This window comes from Mercenaria mercenaria, chromosome 1, assembly GCF_021730395.1.
Source record: "Mercenaria mercenaria strain notata chromosome 1, MADL_Memer_1, whole genome shotgun sequence".
Lineage (NCBI taxonomy): Eukaryota > Metazoa > Mollusca > Bivalvia > Venerida > Veneridae > Mercenaria > Mercenaria mercenaria.
Window position 1 is genome coordinate 3,217,401 of NC_069361.1, and position 16,684 is coordinate 3,234,084.

The 16,684-nt window shown below is 35.3% G+C and overlaps 1 long non-coding RNA gene across 1 annotated transcript in view; it reads left to right on the forward strand.

Moving 5' to 3' along the window:
* The first annotated feature begins 6,466 nt into the window (after nucleotides 1-6,466).
* The window catches only part of LOC123545159 (uncharacterized), a 31,378-nt gene continuing 21,160 nt past the window's right edge, over nucleotides 6,467-16,684 (forward strand). Inside the window, exon 1 of the long non-coding RNA XR_006685277.2 lies at nucleotides 6,467-6,518. This is a non-coding gene — a long non-coding RNA (uncharacterized LOC123545159). The remainder of the gene's footprint in view (nucleotides 6,519-16,684) is intronic.

Here is a 16,684-nt window from a genome sequence, read left to right on the forward strand (position 1 = left end):
AAACAAGATACATCCTCTTCTTCAAAAGGGACATAATCACTTAAAGCCCTGCTCTGCGGCTACTCAAATTCTATTGTGTGTATGCACCCATGATTACAATAGGTAACAGTTAACGGTTAATGGTTAATACTTCAGCACGCGAAACCACAGGTATTTTATATAAAATAGACTATTTTGACAGACATCACTGTTCACAGTCAAGATTTTCATGTTTTTCAATGACAATTCAAGGTTTAAAGGTAGGACTGGAGCAGGTCTTTAATATTATAAGATGGTATGGGAACCATAGAAAATGTCAACAGCTGTAGTCTGTCTCGTATGTTCTTTGTTAAATTTAGCCTGCTAAATATCTAAAATAAACTGGTTCATCATTCAGTTTGGGCAGTACCATTTATTATTCGAAGGGGTGTTCACTGAAAATTTACTGACTGAAGAATGAACAGTGCAGCCCATGATCAGACTGCATGATCTTGATCTGCACTGGTCGCAAAGGCAATATCAGTTGTCACCAGCAGGCTAAAGGTTAAATTAAGAAAAGAGGTACTTGCATATACATCTTAAAATTTTAAAGTTGGAGGAAAGAAAATGTAGTTTAATATTTCAATGCAATCAATGACTGGAATTCCTTCCATGAGGACATTAAGAAAGGTGAAAAGACTAGTCATTGGAAAAAGATCTGTCAAGGCTCGCTGATAAGGCAGCTAGAAATACATATTTTATTATCAGCACTAGCTGACTAATTCTAAGTACAATTCGAGAAAATTAATATACATTTTTAAACAGCAAATATATTGCAGATACTTTTCAAATTCCAAAGTTTTCATCATTATATTGTATTTGATTTATTTTCTTGTAAAGTTAGTACAAATGTATATTCTTATTAAGTTTATGACAAAGGACCTCACTGGAACCTATGGATTGCTATTAGTACAGGTGGATGGTCTGTTGCCCACATTTTCACTTTTACATCTCTAAAACTACTGGTCGGAATTACACCAAACTTAGTCAGTAGCATCCTGGCATGGCCCTCTATCAATTTTTTTTTAAATGGTTCACTTTGGCCCCTTTTAGGGGCTGCCAGTGCTAAAAATAGAAAAAAAAACTTCTTTTAGTTTAATCATATCTTATTGCATATCTTCATTACATACATAATATACGCATATCTAATTCAAGCCTATGAAAATAGCAAATGGGTTAGACTTTTAAGTTATGTCAACATCATAAGCAGCCTTTACCATTTAGCGACAACCCTTTAGCAACATGGTAAGAGTGTCTATCTGCAGAATATGAGGTCCATCCAGGGTTCCAGCCCTAGTAGGAACCAAGGTACTTTTTATCCCAGGGTTTACTTTAATATGTTCTTGAAACCAGTTAGGTCTCCTTACACAGACACCTGGGGTATGCATCACTTTCCCTCCCCAACCACCAGCCCCTCAACTAACGCACTTGTATAACCTTTTTTTCATCATCATTGTGCCGGAGGGGGTTAATGTGTTGACTAATGGATAAAATTTCAGGTTCAGTAGTAGTCCAAATAATTTGAGGTGAAAAAGTTTGTTTGTTTATTTCGATACTGACAACATGGTAACAATGACAACATTCATGATATGATATTATATAAATATCATATGGCAGCGTGTGTGACATTGATATTGTCAACCCGAGGGCAGAATGTCACCCGAGGCGAAAGCCGAGTGGTGACATTCTGTTTCGAGGGTTGACAATATCAATGTCACACACGCTGCCATATGATATTTATTTTATTATACCGAACAAAATATAGTACATAAAAGAGTTAAAAGAATGCAATTCAACAGTTTCCTCTTTAGCGCGGTAATCGCCTAAATACACATTGAATAGTGATCTCACTACTATACGTGTACAAGGGAGGCAATCATTTGGCTAAACTGAAGCAGTTAATTGCCCTTATACGACATTCAAAAATATCAGCGCGGTAACATGACCTGACAGTCACTTTCGCTTGGTCACATGTCAAAAAGGTTGAAAATGTTTTTGATAGTCAAAATATCTCTTTCTCGGGTAATGGGATTTTATCATTGTAGACAAAAGTGAGGTATAATAATAAAATCTATCAGCAAGGGTAAAAAATAATAAAATTTATGAAATATGCATATACATGTAATGAACCATGTCAGTAAATCAATATCAGGGATAACACAAAAAAAAGGGGGGAAAGTCCCTTATTTTCATTGTGGTCCCTAAAAAAGTTGTCATTTGACATTTTAAATTTTTACTATCGAAGCCTTTTTGGACATAACGTGATGTAAGATGGGAAATGAAGAATGTAAAATATCAATCAACTTGATGAACTTGTAACTAATATGAATTATGACAGGTGTTATATTTAGGACTAGTTCCTGTGGTATACACACCCCTAGTGATGTGCCTCCTTATACTGTTCAGTTAAAAGTGCAAGTACCACCTGCTGGTACAAAACATGTATATCCTGACACTAAATTAGCACAATGTCTTAGACGTCAGTTTCTAAGCCATGCTTATGACTTGTTTAACTGCTCAGACGACAATATAATCACACCTCCTGTGCAAATGGCAGTAACTGTGCGCTATCAAAAAACCCATCCGCTGGCTGATACATAATAAACGATAGCGATCAGATTTTCTACATTGATATAAGGACATGTACACATTTTACTTAAAAACAAAAATACTATAAACAGACTCTTTTAGGTGCAAAATTTTTATCCATGTTCAACATTTGATTCATCGAATGCTAATTATAAAATAATGATATTGTTTTTAATTTCGATTGCCCCAGGCCACGATTTATGATGCCATCATTTCGTCATTTTTTCCCTTCTATTTTCTATGTAAAATGAGTTATAGTGTCATACATGCATTTATATAAAGCAGCATTTTGTATCAAATCAATGGTATAAAAGCTCAGGTGCAAGCGATTCATTTACTTTTATTGATTAAATCTTTTGAATGATATATATATATACAGCATTTAACATGTTTTAGTAAAATAAAAATTTGATGAACCCACAGACGGCTTATTTTCACTAATTTTGAACAATAATTAACTTCAGCTGGTGTAGAGTCATATTCAGACGATATTTGGGTGTGCAACTGGTGTGAACGCATCCACTTTCTTCGGCAGTTTGCAAACTTCATTCATTCCATTAACATACATTTTAAGCCATTTATATGTTTTCTGTATTTTTTCCGGTTCATCTTGCTGAGAATACATGCACATTCACCAGTTTCAAATATATAATATATATACATTGTGGGCACTCATTGAGTTGTTTGAGAAGATTCTCCCATCTCGGTACAAGTTCCATGGTAGAATGATTATCGGCTATCACCATATCCACATGACGTACTGGCCAGGACTGTTCGCACGTCTCTGTCTCCAGAATCTTATCACCACCAGCCCTGAACCATATCCACATGACGTACTGGCCAGGATTATTCGCCCGTCTCTGTCTCGAGAATCTTATCACCACCAGCCCTGAACCATATCCACATGACGTACTGGCCAGGACTGTTCGCCCGTCTCTGTCTCGAGATTCTTGAACTTGAAAACAAGTTTGAAAAGTAATAAATACGGATCACAGGCATTCGCATTGCTATTGCTTGTTTGTTTCAGACTTTCCCAGGGGATTTGTTTTGATTTTTAAGTCAACACGACACAAATATAGGCCTATATGATATAAGGATTATAAGCTTCCGTAAACCAGCTAGACAGCTTCCTCACATAAAAAAGTCAACATCCTTACCGGAATTCTGATCCAACAACATGTGAGTTGATATAGATCTGCGACATTTGAATTGAGGCGCAGATGTTCAGCTATTGCTTTATCCATTCCACAATGTTTAAAATATTGTATATATATGATATATATCAACTAAAGGGATTGTTTACTACAGTAACCGAATTTTTCAGTCATATATAAATTAGTTTATACATAATTTATTTTAGGTCGATTGTGAAGCAAGTTCTACAACTTATTTTAATCACTCTCAACACCTCATTCCTGATGGAATCCATCGCCACGAGAGTATGAGAGAAGAGAAGCCAGTTTCCCTTTTAATGCTGAGCGTCAAGCAAGGGAGCTACTGATACCATTTTTCACGTCTGTGGTATGACGCGGCCGGGGATCGAACCCACGACCCCCGCACTCGAAGCGGACGCTCTACCATGTATATAATTTAATCCTAGTTTCTCACAAAAAAAGTAAAGAAGTTGTAACTGGACAAACCAGTAGGCCTAGGTACCTTGCCTTGACACAGGAAGACGCGCCGTGTTCTTGATGTTTGAAGTAATTTTGATGATTCGTGTAGGAATACAATATGCAAAACATTTACATTTGAAATTTTGTTAATGTCTTTAAATTATTAAAAGTACAATGTCAAAATTGTACATGATTTAAGAAATCATGGAAATGTGGTCAGCAACATTTCGAAGTTTCACTGTGTGAACTTTCAGTAAAATCGAATTTCAGTATTTGGAAACTATGATATATAAATAATATAACGAATCATGCATATACGTAAGAATCTTGCACCAATTTAGTGAGCTGCGGTATTGTAAAAATGAAATATTTACACCGCTGTTTCCTCATAAATGGTCTTCAATGTTTTTTGGAAAAGACCAATGTGTTCAAAAAATATGACCGCATTATTAGATTTTATTGTAATTTTATTAAGTGATTGACAAGAATATACATGTAGTTCTTTTTTGATAATATTCCCTGCAGCACTCGTTCCTTATACAATAGAATGATTAGCCGCTATTGTTACACACCTGAATTGTGTGGAGAAAATCACCTTTAAAACCATCAGGTGAGTTACTGTTCTGTCCACATACTATTATCTGCTACGTGAATTAGAGTATGATCCGTGTGTCTACACTCAATGTAAATCCACATTACCCTGTCTCGTTACGTATGTCAGACATGTATTCTCCCATTATATATATAGTCTGTTCAATCCCGTTTGTATCTTCTTTATATCTCGTCTGTCCATCTGCTCAGTCATTGATTACCCGATGGTAAAGTGGAAACACGTTTGCCTGTCAATCCAGAGGTCCGGAGTTCGAATCCCGGTACAGTCACTGGAATTTTCTGAGACGCTCTTTAATGTCTCCCACCTAACTAAGAGGCCAGTACTGGTTCTTCCAGGAAAGACGGCTTCGCGTGTATCGGTGCTCCACGTCGGGCACGTTAAAGAAGCAGACGGTTATGTTAGTCGGACAGGCCTGTATCTAAAAGGATTCCTCTCTAGGTTCTGGGGACTTGTTCACTCTATCACTCTGGTCAGATCGCTCTGTCTTTGTACTAGTAGGGGATGACTTTGGCACCCTGAATGGCTGCCTTGGCGCTATGTAAATCGCATTTGAACGTCTTTATCATGAAAAGGGCACTATATAAATCTGGTATAATATATAATTATATAACCCGTCTGTTTCCTTCGTTAGATATCCAGCCTGTTCTTTAAATCATTATATATCTTTTGACGACCGTATCCTGTCAGTGTTCCTGGATTCTCATGATACTAGTACTAACCTGTTCTCCACAAGTAACTGACAACTTCTCCACATGATTCAGACGCAGAGGACGAATGGTTTCAGAAACAATTGTTTATCAAATCATAACAGAGTACAAACACCTCGCCCGTGAATCGAACTCACGACCCAGCTAAAAACGGATAGTGTGGTCGTTAGTTCTATATTATGTTGATAAAAGACATTATGTTTGAAGTCATACGTCTTCCAAGCTTGTTCCTCCATTATAACCAGTTTGTTAAAAAATTCATGTCCCGTCTGTTCCATCATTATATCTGTCATACGTCCCGTCATTTCTCCCATACGTAGATGTTTATTTATTTATTTTGTTGGGTTTAACGTCGCACCGACACAATTTTAGGTCATATGGCGACTTTCCAGCTTTAATGGTGGAGGAAGACCCCAGGTGCCCCTCCGTGCACTATTTCATCACGAGCGGGCACCTGGGTAGATGAGAGTTACAATTCTGCAGCATTCTTTTCACTGTTTGTTGCTGCTCTTCTCGAATGCAATAAAATGTAGTTCCTGCCAAGACCCGAATATTTGTTCCATTTTCTTCCAGGTTCTAAATTTACAAAAGAAAGCCAAGGACTAACCTGGGAAGAAGATAGACATCATTGCTCCAGGACTAACCTAGGGACGTCTTTTTTAACCACTTTGGTAGTTCATACACGCCCGGGAATTCCATACCGGACAACGTAGTAGCACTCTTTCAAAACTAGCCGTAGCAAAACTCTGAGTTGTGGTGCAGAAAAATGAAAAGTGTCCAAGAAAATCGTATTCAATATGATATATCACTACATAACACAGCACGTCGGTCAAATTGGTATCTTTGAGTAGCAGGTAACGGCTAGTGAAAGTGTAGTTTCCGAAGTGCGAATCACGTGACATTTGTTGGGCGTGAACTGGTGTTCATTCAGTAGACTGTCGGTAAAGCACGAGGAAGGACACAAAGCGAGGAAGGAAGGTAAATATATTTTTTTAAAGAAATGTTTAATAAGAGTTTTGCTTGTTAGACTTTGGATTTGATATTCAGTGTCGTTTTTTTTTATATCAACATGCAGCGTTTTTCTAGGTCTTATAAGGAGCGATTTGGCGGCAAGTAATATAGTGGTCGTAGTGTGTTAGGCTTGAACCAGTTTCCTGTAAAATCCATGGTTATCTGCTAGTTCTAGTGCTAGGTCGGAACCAGGCAATAACCCATAACAGGCATTGCCTGCATTGAGAATAATGTTGGGTCTATTCCTCTTATAATATGGTTTTGATTGGGAAATACAGTGTTCATGTTGAGTATGAACAAACGTCCTCTAAAGGTTTTGGTTAAAAACAGCTTTTTGCTTCTATGAAGCAATATCCTCTAAAGCCCATTTACTTTGCAGGTGACATAATGTTAGGCCTGAACAGTATGCCATCATCCTCAAAAGCCATTATGTTGAATGTTGATTAGAAGCAATCTGTTAGGTTATGGATCATGCAATATTCTCTAAAATTGATTGCCTTTCCTGTTAACATACTGCTTGTTGTTTAAACCTGGTTTTTTGCTGGTCATATCCATTGATTTTGAACTTCATTTGTCAACAATGGTTACCAAATGATATATCCCCGTTCATTAAATTTTGGCAAGTCCAAAATGTCTTCAAAATGACTGTTATTACTGTGTGCCTCTATCCAATTTCGTTTGGATAATAGCTTTGACATGCAGAAGCAATCTTATTTATATTCCACAGATTTATTTGCCTATTGTGTGCAAGCCTTCGGTTCCTAATTCAGAGGTTATGGTCACACTTTTGGGCATACAAGCCAATCCAAGCCATTACATTGACATGCATTGAGCAATCTTCATATTATTTGGCATGAATACTAAGTGAAGGTCAAAGTCACACTTAGGGTCAAAAGTCGTGTGAGGTCTTGCCTGGACCATAACTTTTATAGATATATATGCAATAAGAATATGAAAAGAAAGTGTAAGACGAGATGATACATTTATAAATAATCAATACAGAGTTATGGTTCTTGCACATTGCATTTCTTCTCATTGCCATGTATATTCAGTGTAATTGAATTCTGTTTAGTATATTGTCATAACAAAATTATAAAAGTACAAAAAGGGGAGATGAAACTGTACATATCCTAAAATACAATTCAGTTCAAGGTCTTCACACCATGGACCGTCATTCCATTTTTCACTTACAAAAGGGGAGATAATTGATTGGTGTGGTTTAGCTGATTTAATGTTTCAGTTTGCAAGTAATACTGTATGTAGGCTTTATAGTTTGAAGATAGTCAAAAAAATTAATACATAAAACAGTTTTGTTTACTATTAATATTGATACATTTGGATGTGGTAACCATGAAAAGGGCCATAACTCAGTTATTTACATAGCACATGCATATTCTAATTGTATGCTCAAGTATGTTAAAAACTGGAAAAGTATTTTGAAAATTGTTTGGGTCAAGTCCCTCAAACACTGTTAAATGGAACATCTGGAAAGCAAAGTGCAACATACTGATTTGCCAGATAAATGAACCAGTATCCTTTCAGTTAATCAATTGGGGAAAAGTGTCAGTGCTCTAAACCAATTATAATTCTCTCAATAGTCATTCAATGTCTGGATTTGCAATAGATGTGAACCAGTATACTCTAAAATATTAATTTTGGAAAAACATGTCAATTTTGTGAACCAGTAAAATATAATCTCTCAATAGATCATAGACATATTGATTTGATTTGCATTAGATCTGAACTAGTAGCCTCTAACAGTTAATTGGGAAAACCAGGTCTGAACCACTATTAATATTTCTCAGTAGTCAACTTGGTTTACATTAGACTGAATCAGTATCCTCCAAGTTAATTGGGAAATTCCTGTCAGGTCTTAACTAATGTCCTAACTCTCAATAGTCAACTTTGTTTACACTATATTTGTGCCAGTATCCTCTAAAAGTTAATTAGGAAAAATATATCAGGTCTAAAGCAATGTCCTCTCAATAAAGTTAATTGGTTTACACTACATTTGAACTTTAGTAATAATAATAATGATAGACTTTATTCGTAGAGGTGACACATTTAGGTCTACCCCAATCTTAGGGAAAATATGTCAGGCTCTGAGTCAATATCATTGAAGTCATTTTCTTGCACGATAGGGCTATGAACAAGTTAGTTTTCTTTGAAAAACATATTAACTGGGAACAGATTTTTGAGTTCTGAATATAAAAAGCCATTGTCTTAATTTTGAACAGATTGTATCCTTGAAAAGCAATTGTTTTGGCATTTATTTTTCTGTATTACATCTAGATAATGAGATTTTGCAAATCAGTTACACTTTAAAGCTTATATTTGGCAGACAAGTCCAAATTAAATTACATGTACTCTTGTTCTGTTTAGCTTAATGTTTTGTAGAAAATTCAAATTTGATTCAACTTGGTAAAATTGAAAGCAGGCTTTTTGCATAATATACATCTGCTGTAACATTATCTTTTTATGGTTCCACAATTTTCTAAGCTCATTATACTACAATGTTGACCTGGGACTTTATGTTCATCATTCCCTTTGCATCCTCCCCTTGCACTGTTCACCTGCATCCCAGCACACACCCTGCACTATGCTTGCCTCTTCCTCATAAAGTTCCGAGTCAAATTTAGTATAATGTACCATAAAATTTCAACTATATTCATGTTTTCATGCAGTCTGTTAATTTCTCCAAAACATTTTATGTAATTTAAATGAAATGTTCAGCATGATGTTATGTTGTGTACTCCAGTCTGATCAGAACATCAAAAATGACAAAGGAACTTGTAATACATATTGATCAGCAACAATATGTAAACTATTAAATGGATTTCAATTAAACTTTAAACAAATGTTAAGCATTATCAGAAGGTATGTTGAAAGTTAGTTCTGTCCCTAAAAAATTAGGTCACAGACAATGGCACTTTTTGTCCTCAGAAATAACTTTTAAGATTCCAAAGGATTTCAATGAATCATTATCACATGGTGCAATTCTGAAAATCCTTGAACTAGTAAGGTAGTAAGTTGGCTGAGAAGCATGGTTAGTCTGGATTGTAATTCAAATTGATATTTTATCACCAAATTTGGTGTGTACCAAACTTATGTTAAGTCGTAGCTTTTGATTATATTAAGGTAGCTGGGGTCACTGTACACAGTTTTCTGCCAGTCGTTGTAATTGAATTTGGTTAAACAGTAGGGCTAAGTTAACATCATCAAATGGGGTTTTGGGTCAATAGTATATAGTTCAGTTGACTTAATGTCGCCAAACTTGGTGTGTAGCAAGTCTGAAATTATGAATAAGATATTGCAATGAAACTTTATAGAAAGCTTTAAAGAAGAACTTTTGAAGAGAAAAGGGTTGGGATATAGGGGTTTCCAGGCCTACAGTGACTGTTACTGAAAACAGCTTCTGGTCAGTAATGGTCTAGCTAGCTGGTCAGGTTATTTTGGAATGACCTATTTTGACCAGTTTTGAATGGCATATATTATAGGGGGTCAAGGTCACTGTTATTAAACAGCAGATTATCACCAAACTTGGTGTATAGCAAGTTTATACAGTCCCATTGCTTAGAATTGTATTAAAGGCTACTGGAGTCAGGTCACTGGTACTGAAAATAGAAACAGAACAGTTTCTGGTCAACAATTAACCAAGATAAACTAGCAAAGAGGACATACTGGTTAAAGGTTTATGAGTCAATCAATTGCATTTTAAGGACAAATTCATTTATTTTTGGCTACATATGATTTACATGAATAGTATCTAAAAGGGTCAGGAATCTTTAAAGTACATGAAAGGGATCTAGTGATTACTTACTGTCAAAAGTTTATAGTATTAATTTAATGCAATTTTCTTTATATACATTACATCAGTAGGTGATTATGAGGAACTGATTCATGTTCAAATTGCATTTTTTTATATAAGGACAATACTATTAATTTCTGAGGCATTTGTAATCTTTTAAGCTGCTTTTATAGCTGGTATGGGAAAATTGTAAAGAAAGATGTGTATGTTAGGTAATATATTTTTATTATCAATATTAGATGACATTAACTAGAAATTCTTTACACTAATGACTAAAATGCCACCGAAAATTCCAAAGGCAAGGGTATAAGTAATCTTTCAAAAACACTGAAAAAATTCATTGATAAGGGAATAGGTGGCTTGGCTGCTGGTTCATGTATCTGCATTTGAAAGACACTGTCAATTATTTCTAGGGCAAGTGATTGCAGGAGAATTGTGTACTAGATTAAGGGTAATCTTTTCAATTTCTTTTATAGTCATCAGAGGGCATAAACACAAGTCAAGTCAAAAGCAGTTACTATTGTCACAAGATGACTCAAAATTCCTATTGTATTGGTCATCTTTCAAACATACTTGTAGCTGATCATCATTATAATTGCTTACAGAATACAGCATATTTGTAAAACAATTTGGCGGGTAAAGCTTAGCTGTTTGGAATATGACTGGACTGCTCGGGTAAAGAAATAATATTGAACTACTGTATTTCAGCATTTGGTATCATCTGTTTTCACATTAGCCTTCCAACCCTGTTTGCCACATACAAATGTATCCTATATTTATTTATTAATATTTCATATTATAGTAGAATAAAACAACAGATTTTCTGTCTGGTCCATCCTATACTTGTTTGTTATTTATTCAGGGAGCAATAGTGTATATATTTTAGGATATGTACATACCGGTATTTCATAAGGATAGTTTGGGGAAAAGTGCATATTTTTAATAATGCTCAATTTAGGAACACACTTTATAATAACTTAATGTTTTTTCTTTCACAGACATTGCATGATTTTAAATTTGTAGTTTATGAAAATCTTTACATTAAATATCCTGGGAACTACTTTTTGATTATTTAAGGAGAAATAAAATCAAATTGTACATAGACACTTTTCTTTGAGTTTTGTTTTATAAAATTCTAAGCACATATTTATTAGACAGATTCTTCTCAACATCAATTGAAGTTTTTTTTTTTCATGTAGAAAAGTTTTGAGAGGGCATTATAAATTTTGTCTTTGCAGTCAGGATGATGGGGAAAAAGTGTTTTTGTATTAAAATCTTGGAAGCATAATAATACAGTGAGCAAAATTATAGCTGAGTCCAGCACTGACTTAAGCAAAACAAATGTTCAGGTCTTCATTTCCCTAAAATGTCACATATATATTTATGTATTTTTGGGCTTTACAGATTGTGTTGAAAGTAGCCTAAACCTAAAGCTTAATCCTTGCGTGTATCAGTGCTTATACACTGGGCAGGTTAAAGAACCAGGCTGTCTATTCGCAATGAGCTAGGCTAAGTTAGCTGGACAAGCCTGTATCTGATTTCTGATCTCTCTGTTGTGGGGGCTTTGTTTCACTCTGTCCCTCTAGTCAGATCGCTCTGTGTCTGTACTAGTAGAGGATGAATTATGCACCCTGTGTGGCTGCATTTGAACTATGTAAAGCGCCTTTGAACGTGAAACTGATCATGAAAAGGGCGCTATATAAATCTGGTATAATAATAATAATAATAATAACATACATATAAAGAAATGTTTGACAAAATTTCAGTATTTTGGAAATTATCAAACAAAATCTGCTCTCTTTGGCAATATTCTTCAAATAATATGGTTTAAATTGTACTTTGAAATAGAGACCAGCAGTTCATTACTTTATGCTGAAAATGAAATTTGACAAAATTCTAGGATTGACTTTGCACATAATTTTTATCATAATGGGACAGCTTTAAGTCATGTAAGTTCAAGGTCAAGATTGTAGGGTGAGATCAAAGGCCAAATAGGCAGCATTTCATGTATGCTGTTTTTCTATTTACCTATTTGAAATAATTTAAAAAGTTAGCACAATTAAAGTTAAGCAAAGTAAGATGACATGCAGAATGCATCTTTCAGTCATGTTGGTTTAGAGTCAAGGTCATATGGTGATATCAAAGGTCAAATAGGCAAGTGTGCATATACACTAAATATCTGTAACCCAGGAAAAAATGTTCATATAACTTAACAAAATTGTTTGCATCCTGCATCAGCCAAGGCTATATATATTCCAGGGGTCAAGTTTACACAGTGAAAGGTCAAGGCAAAGGTCGATTAGGCAGTGCTTCAAGTCTGAATTGTAGTTTTATGGATATACTTTCAAATAACTTGGGACAAGCATTAATTTTGTCACAGTAAGACTACTTAAGGCCTGCCTGTATCTCCTTATTCTGCATAGAGATGTTACAGATATAAAAAAAAATCACAGAAAAGGTTTTACATTAGTCAATTGAATTTAGCTTAAACACAATAGTTTGTCTTAGGTGATATTATGATACAAAAATAATCACTTTAGTGCAGATTTAAAATATTTTACAACTTAAAGAAAGTACATGAGAGGTAATTGCAGTATCACATGAATAGTTTGATACTGCAACAGTTTTAGTAACAATGAATATACTTAAAATTTGGGAAAAAATGCGTAAGAACATTTTTCGGAAGCATACTTGGTTTGAATGATTTTTGTTTTGAGAGGTAATGAAATGTGCCATACCTCTCATGCCCAGTAAGCACTGGTGTAAGCAAGTTACTGTAAGTATTGTTGAATTTGAGTTTACTATATTTCTTGACTATCTTCACAAACTGTGTGAAATAACTGTTGAGCACATGAATTATTGAATGTACTATTTGAAAAAGCTCCATATTTAAAGACTGAGAGACAAGATCATTTCTCTTTATTCTACTCTCTTGTGTTTCTATAAATACAGCTTGTTTGCTGTATTTGTATTCTGCATTTGGCTAACTTTCCCATCCAACTTCTTTTCCTATCCTAATGCACTATGATATCCACCAAGCGTTAGCTAGCTATCCCATGGTGCTAACCCCATGATGCTACTCAGGGGTGTAAAATTCTTTTTCACACCACTCGCCCTGCAGGACTAGTAGCTAGTAAAATCTACTCGCCCTTAGTGAACAGTCACTCGCCCTAATAATTGACATTTTTAATACTGTCACGTTTTATGGAAGGAGAATTATGTACAAGCAAATTTCAAACATAACACTTGTACACTACGTTTCCTTTTTGATTATTCGTTTTTGTTACTCTTAAATTTCCTTTTCACACCAGACATTTTTCTTCCACTAATTTTGTCATCTCCACCACCAAGTTGCTTTCCATAATAACTGCATCGATTAATAACTGCATCGATAGTAAAAATAATCACAGTCTAACCCCTACCGTATTTTCACAAAGTGTCAGGAAAGTATTAAACATCAGTTATTTTCATTTTCTCAAGACTTATTTCCTGAAAAATAATTACTTTGAAAAGTGTCCTAAAAATATGGACACAATAATCATCATCCACCTACCCGTCTTGAAAACAAACAAAAAAGTTGACGATCATCGGTAATTATTCTGTTGATAAACTAAGTAAAAGGCCTGTTTTTCATCATCAATTAACATCCTCTCAAAGAGCTAAAAGAAGTGTGTCGGTATCATGACATCTGAAGTGGAGATCAAAGCGGTATTATTGCACGAGATTGTCATGGCATTACGTCATATTACAGTTTTCGCGCCATGTGACCTATTTGCCCTCAAGGAATTTACATTACCGTTTAAGAAGAGTATTTTATAAAAAAAATACATGTACAAAGATTCATTTAAAACTATTAAAAACCGCAACAACATCATTTTGTTTTATTTTAAAACCACATTTCTATTTACGTCCACGAGACCTTTTTACCAAAAAAAAAATCGCTTTACTCAATGTATTTAAATTACTGCCGCTTTTTCACTATTTAAGATTTTTTAATTCTGTTTTTTTGTTCAATCTGGTCAAAAGTCCGAATTTTATGCCCATAGTATGTATCACTTATTTTCTCTTAGAAAGAAATCAGTAATTAAGATCGCGTTGTTTGAATTTAACAAATGATTATATGAAAATTCGACCGTTTTCATACAAATTTGCTTACATTTCCGTCGATATTTTATTGAAATCTTAGTAGATTTCAAATTGTATTACTTCTCAAGCGATGTTGAAAAGCTGAAGCGATAATGTTAAAAAATGAATGCACTACGCACGTTTTTTTTTGTGTACGTGTCGATAAACAAAAGTAACGGAGATGTAAATTTAATATTACGATAAGTCGCGCGTGCTCTCGGAATGGAAAATTACTGGCATGACGTTTTGATATTCTTACGATTCGCGGGTAAATTCCAGTCAATCAAAGTAGCAACTGAACTATATCAAAGTTTGTTGAGGTTTTTCAAGATGTAATTTCTGAATTTCATTAAAGCTACGACGTAAAAACTACTCGCCCGATCGGTCGAGTATACAGCGAGATCCACTCGTCCTAGCCATACTTAAACTCGCCAATGCGAGCGGGCGAGTGGAATTTTACACCCCTGCTACTAGGGTATATATTTCTTCCTGCTAACTATCACATCCACCTGACTATAGCTAACTATCCCATGGTGTTACCTCCATGATGCTACTAGGGTGTATATTTCTTCCTGCTAACTATCACATCTACCTGACCCTTGCTAGCTATCCCATGGTGTTACCCCCATGATGCTACTAGGGTGTATATTTCTTCATGCTAACTATCACATCTACCTGACCCTTGCTAGCTATCCCATGGTGTTACCCCCATGATGCTACTAGGGTGTATATTTCTTCATGCTAACTATCATATCTACCTGACCCTTGCTAGCTATCCCATGGTGTTACCCCCATGATGCTACTAGGGTGTATATTTCTTCATGCTAACTATCCCATCTACCTGACTCTAGCTAGCTATCCCATGGTGCTGCCCCCATGATGCTACTAGGGTATATATTTCTTCCTGCTTACTATCACATCCACCTTGCTCTAGCTAGCTATCCCATGGTGCTGCCTTCATGATGCTACTAGAGGATTATATTTCTTCCTGCTTACTATTACATCCACCTAACTCTAGCTTGCTGCTCCCATGATGCTACTAGAAAATAATATATCTTTCTGCTGATTATCACTTCCACCTAGCTCTAGGTAGCTATCCCATGGTGCTGCCTCCATGATGCTACTAGGGTGTATATTTCTTCTTGCTTACTATCACATCCACCTAACTCTAGCTAGCTATCCCATGGTGCCCCTTCATGATGCTACTAGGGTGTATATTTCTTCTACTGACATTAATTAGGGCCAATATTATATCCAACTACCTCTCACATGTGCTGCCAGGTTGTATATTCCATCCGTCAAGCTAGCCAAAGTTGCTACAGAGACAGATGTTGCATACTGCCAGCCAGCCCTTGTTTCTTCTAGGGAGCATACAATATTCTTTGCTTCTTATAGCTTACCCTATATATTCCAATATAGGTCTTACTGGCAGTAATTCCATTCAGCAAACACATTTTCCCTGTATATGGTCTATACATTACATCTAACTAGCTCTGTTGTGTTCAAGCTAGCTAAAGCTGCTACATTGTATGGTTGTATACAGCAAGCTAGCTTTCTTTCCTTCTTACGGGCTATATAACATCCAGTTATCCACCTGTTCTTTCCTTGGTCTAAGTCTTTCAGTCTTTCAATATTTAGCTTCTGATTTCAAAATTGTTTAAACTAGAAGATAAGTTAATCATTATGGAAATATGGGACCTATCAAGTTAATATTGAAGAAACAATTACAGTTTAGACACAAAACAACTAAATTAAAGCTTGTATGATTTTTCCCTGCTTAATGGAACCCTTTCATAGTAAATGCAAGAAAGCAACACTTCAAGCTTTTAAAATCTGCATTATAATGGTTGTTTTCTACATCATGTAACAAACCTCTTAGGATCAAGTCCCATAACTCGGACATGTATTTTTTGGAAAATTATGCCCCCTTTTGGACTCAGAAAACCCTGATTAAAGTTTTACATGCAAGTTGCTAGGCATATATTGATTTGAAACTTCACTTGTGTCTTTAGGGTTGTAAAACTAGGTGATAGCATCAAGTCCCATAATTCTGACATTTAGTTTGGCCAAATTTTGCCCCCTTTTGGATGCAATTTACAATCTCCAAAACTAATTCAGATACTGGATTGAAACTCTATAGACATTTTAACATTTAGGGTAATATACCTGCTTTTGTGACAACAATTCAAATAGTCAAGCA